Source organism: Manis pentadactyla, chromosome 4 (assembly GCF_030020395.1).
Source record: "Manis pentadactyla isolate mManPen7 chromosome 4, mManPen7.hap1, whole genome shotgun sequence".
Classification (NCBI taxonomy): domain Eukaryota; kingdom Metazoa; phylum Chordata; class Mammalia; order Pholidota; family Manidae; genus Manis; species Manis pentadactyla.
In genome coordinates this window covers 18,859,184-18,865,058 of record NC_080022.1, presented here as the reverse complement: position 1 = coordinate 18,865,058, position 5,875 = coordinate 18,859,184, and the positions used below count along the sequence as shown (strand labels likewise).

General features: G+C 51.5%; 1 long non-coding RNA gene across 1 annotated transcript; it reads left to right on the top strand.

Moving 5' to 3' along the window:
• The first annotated feature begins 253 nt into the window (after positions 1-253).
• LOC118927057 (uncharacterized) lies at positions 254-4,701 on the top strand. Its single transcript, XR_008996931.1, has 2 exons — positions 254-2,064; positions 3,738-4,701. It is a non-coding gene; the product is annotated as an uncharacterized LOC118927057 (long non-coding RNA).
• Positions 4,702-5,875: the final 1,174 nt, after the last annotated feature.

The following is a 5,875-nucleotide window of genomic DNA, read 5'->3' as shown; positions in this document are numbered from 1 at the left end:
GCTCCGCGCCGACGTCCGGCGGGAGGGGCCAGGGCTGGCCATGCCCCGCCCCGGCCCCGCCCCCGGCCCTGGCACCCCGAGGCCGGCCGCGAAAGGGCGCCCCTAAGGTAGGCAGCTGAAGGTCCCAGACGCCACCTCTTTTGCTCCCTCTCCCCAGTCCCCTTAGTCCTCACTCCTTAGGAGTCGGTGGTCCCAGAGACGCAAGAGGTGTGGGGCCCAGGATTTCTAGACAGCCCAGCTGAAAGGTACTTGGAGACCATTTTACAGATGGGGAGACTGAGGGCCGTAGAGAAGGGTCTTGTCCTGGACAGTGTGATGCCCAGGGCAGTGGGAGGCTTAGGAGCGGTGGAGGTTGTAGAACTTGGCTGGGAGCAGGGCAAGAGTATAAAAGTTTGCCTTAGCAGTTGGGCACTTCACCCACCTAGCAGCACCTAGGCTGCTCTCTGGCACCACCTGAGCATGCTGGGCTGCCCCCTGCAGCACCCCCACCCCACCTCCCGCCTAGCCTCAGAGGTGGTAAGTCCTGGGTTTATGCTCTGAGGTGCCGGGAAAGAAGCCTTAGCTCCGACCTGCCATGTGACTTCAGGCCTGTCCTTCCCCCTCTGGGTCTTTATCTGTAAGACAAGGTGGGATCCTGTCTCTAACGATCCTTCCCATCTGCCCCGGCTCCGTGCTACCTGACCTCCACCCAGACTCTGCCCTGCATGCTTTCTCCCAGGCACTTTGAGGGGAGATGGGAGTTTAGAATTCCACAAGCACAGATGTCCTAAGTCCAGGATTTAGGCTCCTCTCTAGGCTCCTGGGCCCTCGCATCGGACTCTGCAGGAGGGAGTGTAGAGGAGAGCCCGAACACCCAGGCCACCACCTGGCTTCTTCTAGACGGAGGCGCCTCAGCAAGACGGACTTCAGCCTCTGGGCCTGCGCCTGGCTCCAACAGCAGGACCCTCTTCCTGCGCTGGGGAAAGGACGGGGCCGTGCTGGCCCCGACTGGATAGGGAGGACGCACCAACATTCTTCTCTTGGTTTAGAAACTGCTTTTTCAGCCATTCTGTCCTTTGCTGCTCCAGCAACACTACAGCCAGCAATAGACCCACTTTCCACGTAAGCCCGAGGTCCGGGAGAGAAGCACTCACAGAGCGTTCCTTCAAGTCAAGCCCATAGGCCAGAGTAGAATGCTGAGAGTTTGAACCCAACTTTCCTTCTTTTGATGGTTGTGAATTCAGCTTTCTGAGCCTCGCTTATATAAGGGGCAACCATACCCACTCCACAGGGCTGTCTGTAAGGATTAAGTAACATGAGTTGGAAAGGCTGAATGCGGTCCTTGAAAACAGACTTAGAAACTTGCCTCCTCCAGGAAGCCTTCCTTGATTACCACCAGTTGGTTAGGCTTTTCCCTGTGGGATCCCACAGTCCTGAGCTTTCAGCATTGCACGTGTTGCTGCTGCCTGTCTGCTCTTCTCACCCCCATTAGACTTTATGTCCTTCAAGGGCAATAAGTTTTTCTGATTTGTTTCTGAATCCCAAATGCCTAGGGAGTCATTGGACCAACTCCATTGGTCCAAATGAAATTGGAACACTGTGTTCCTTTCCTTCCCCCCTATTCCCCTCCCTCCCTCTTCCAGCTTTTCACCACAACAGACTATCTTCTCCTACAAAGACTGTGGTAATGAGTAGGTAGGTCCTCAAAGTTGAGCCCCCTGGCTCTCTTACCAGGTGCCAGCTTAGTCTTGGGGCAGTAGAGAGAGCATTCTGGAACCTGAAGGAAAAGCAATCACCCAGGGCTGGCTGGTGAAGGGCATCTGGTGGTGTCCGGCTGGCAGGGGGCACCATATGGGCCCAGTAAGCAGGCAGGCCTGGAATGCTGTGCCTGCAATGAAGGCTGATTACAGGGCCATCACATCCTCCCGGAGGTGACTTGCTGGGAGCTGTCAACCATGCATCCCCCACAGAGGAGCAGCCTGTTTGTGCCTGTTCTGCCAGTCCCAGAAACAGAAGCAGAAACAGAAGGTCAGAGCAGTGAGGGGCCTCCTCTGATGTCACTCTGTACAAACCCTCACTTCACAGGTGAGGAGCCTGAAGCCCAGAGAAGGGCAGGGACTTGCCCAAGGTCATACAGTAAGCCAGGACCAGAAGCCAAGGGGTCTTGCCTCCTAGCTGAGATGCTTATAAAAACAGAGAGGGAGCAAAGAAATCTTGAAAATACAGCATTATTCAAGAAGGAGTTATACGGTGATTTTTCATTTTCTTTCTTTTTTCTTTTGCTTATCTGATCTAACTTTGTAATAAATTTTACAATGATCATATATTCTTTAGCAATCAGAAAGAACACAAAACAATGAAAGGGAGGGAGAAGCTAACTATAGGAATAAGTGGCTTTTGTCTTTAGGAAATGGTGTCAGAATTGGAATCTTACTGCTTTCTCCCTACTGAGCCCTCAAGGGACTGCAGTGAGATGGTGGGTGCCAAGGAGCTGAGAGGGCTCGCAGCTTCTCTCCAGATATCACAGTGGGACCAAGACAGAAGCCTAGCCTGGAATCAGGAGCCCTGATTTCCTCAAGTGATCGGTCTTCCCTACTTGCCTGAGCCAGTGCCTTAACCTGGCTAGGCTTCAGTTTTTCCATCTGGAAAATGGGAGTTTTTATAGCAGAATATGTGTTCTTGGCTCCCACTAGCAGAGCACAGTAGTTAAACACGTGGATACTGGAGCCTGGCATCCCATGTTCCCCACTTCCTTACTTAATGTCATTTTAATTCAACAGGCATGTCCTCATCTATAAAATGGGGATTATACCTCATGGGTGGTTGTGAGGATTAAGAGTTAATGTTTGGAAAGTCTTTACAGTTATGCTTGGCATATAGGAAGTGCTATATATGTTGCATATTTTAATAACACTAAAATCATCTCTTCTAACTGGATGAACAGTGATGATAGAGTGGTAATTATTATCATAATTCCCAGGAAGGGAGCTCTCTTGGGATTAGAACCAGCCTGGCCCAGTTAGAGCAATGGGTAGTCCAGCCTCACCCCAGAGCTACCCGCCCACACCCCTGACTGGTGCAGTAAGAACACCTTACCCGCCTCAGGCCCAGGTCAGACAACCCTCTCCCAGGGAATCAGAGAAACCTGGGTTCTTGGTGAGCCAGAAGCCCCAGGGATTCCTGCACAGACTCAGCTCTGATCTTTCACCCACCCACAGGGCCTTTTCTGTCTGCTGTGCTCCACTGACCTAGCAGCCACACCAGGTGCCCCCAAACCATTCCCTCCTCGGACCTGTGCTGTTTCTTCGTCCAGCAGCATCCAACTAGATTGTCTCCTCAGCTCTGTCAGCCTCCCCAGCTTTGCCCAAAAATCTAGTTGGCCTCCTCTCCAATAAGCACACACACAGCTACCTACACAGCTGTGTTCCCTCTCACACACACACACACACACACACACACACACACACACACACACACACTCTTCCTAGAAAATAACTGTTTGGCCTTGGAATTCTACTACCTGTGCTGTAAAACCAAATCCTCCACCTATATATATGCAACCTTAGCTAACTGGGCCTCAGTTTCCTCCTCTATACAATGGGGATAATACCTGCTCTAGGGGGCTTTGTAAGACTTCTGTGGGATAATTTATAGGAAATGCTTAGCCCAGTGCCTGGCATGTGGCAGGTGCTCAGTAAATGGTAATTGGTTATCAAGCATTTTTTGTGGTTATTGATGAACCTGTTTCCCTCCCCCAGCAGCTCAGCATCCCTCAAGGATGGGGGCTGGGAGCCATCATTCACCCCAGGGTTCCCTGGAGCAGCCGACCAGTCCTGGCACAGAAGAGGTGCCAAAACTCATCCATGGACTTAAAGTCTGTCCTCTGGTCTTTGAGTGGCCCAGCAAGTGGGTGACCCTCTACAGCTGGGGAAGCAGCCATGCCTCAAGGGGCTGAGAGAGGTGCTCTGAGGGGCCCCGGCCAACTGGACTGCCTGCCTAGGACCAGCAGCTCTCTCCAGCTCAGCCTAGGCACCCACGTGGAGGTGGAGAGCTGCTGAGTTAATTAAGAATGACAAAGCACCATGTAATTGCCAGCAATTGATGAGTCCCCAGCCTACTCCTGCCCCTCCTTCCCACTCCCTCCTTGGCACTGTCTGGCCTGGAGGTCAGAGCGCAGACAGGGAGACAGGCCAAGTGGCAAAACTGAGCACAAGCTGGTGTCAGGAGACCTAGACGCCAACTGCCTCTGCTGCCCTCTTTCAGTGGGACCCTGGGCAGGGAAATTCCCTTCTTACACTGGCTCTGTTTTCCCATCTGCAAGATCTTGATCTTGTGTGAAGAGAAGGGACAAGGCTAAGGGGCTGGGCCAAGGGGGCTCTGTCTTGGGACTGGGCTGTGCCCTGCAGGTGGGTTGAGCTCAACAAGGCAGACAGTCCAGGGTTTGAATCCTACCCGTGCCACTCACCAGATCTGTGGTCTTGGGCAGGCCATTTATCTTCTCTGAGAGAGATTCCTCATCTCCAAAATGGGATTTGTTTGAGAGCACTTAGCTCTCCCTAGGAGAACCTGCGTTTGTCCTAGATCTGTGCCCATCGCAGAGATCCCTGGACAAGCTCACTCCTGTCAAAGTGATATGGAATTTAAGGGTTGAGAACTTGTTCAGCAGTTTAATAGAGTGATTTTATATCTTGAATCTCATAATAAAAATGGGCTTGTATGTTTTTCATTTTATTTTTGTAGTGATTCTTTTCCTTGTATTTTATAAATGCATTGGTCTGTGACAGATTAGAAATTTTTTAAAAAACGGTCCTTCTCCACAGATGGTTTGAGAAACACTGCTTTAAGGGATTTTATAAAACAGACATGGTAGCAATCTTGCCATAATATCTATATAGTTCTAGGGTGTGATTTCCAGGGACTTTCCAACTCTGTGGCTCCCAAAACCTACAGGATAAAGACCAAATCCCTATAAGTCTCACTTTCAAGGCCCTTCTCACTAAAATCCCAACCTACCATCCCATCTTGCCTCCCACCGCCCCACCCGGACACACACCCTCGTCATGCCTCCTTGTCTCTTTTCCACCCCCACCCCCGCAAGCTTCCTATGCCCTTTTTCTCCTCCGTGCATTTCCTATGCTTTGCTTCCACCAAGGCTCTCTTTCTCCATTCTGTCCTAAAACTGGCAAACTCCTATTCATCTTCAAGGCCCAGACCAAATGTCACCACTCCTGGGGAGCCTTTCCCAATGCCACGCCTGCACCTGCCCTAGGCAGGGCTGGTTGCTCCCTGCTGTGTGCGCCACAGTGCGCCATAGTCTGTGGAGGCAGGAGCTTGCAGCAGCCAAGACTACATTAATAGCTCAAGAATCGGAATGATGTGGATTTGGGACATGACTTTGCTAGCTGTGTGGTCCCGGGCAGATGACTATATTGTTGAGCTTCCTTTTCCCCATCTGTACAGTGAGATGTACTGTGAAGAGCAGCGATGGTGTGTGAAAAGCTCGCAGCACCATTACACATGGGAGAGACTGGAGATATGGCAGGCGCTGTTCGTGTTGACCCTCTTGTTCCTAACTTCCCAGGGGGTTTCTTTTGTCTCTCTACTTGACTGATTGCTCCCTGAGAGCAGGGACACCTGAGGGCATCTGGATGTTCCTGTGCCCAGTACAGAGGGCATATGTTGGACAAGGGTCTCTGGCTGCTCCCCACCCCATGGTGCTGGTGGCTGTGGCTCCCCTGTCAGCAGAGGGGTGAGGAATCAGCACGTGGAAAAAGAAGAAAATCCCTGGTTTTTGGTTTTTTGTTTCTGCCAGTTTTCCTGGTATAAATGCATCCGTCACAGGCAATTTCAAGTTACCAAAAGTTTCATGGCCAGCTTGCAAAGTTCCTGAATATGT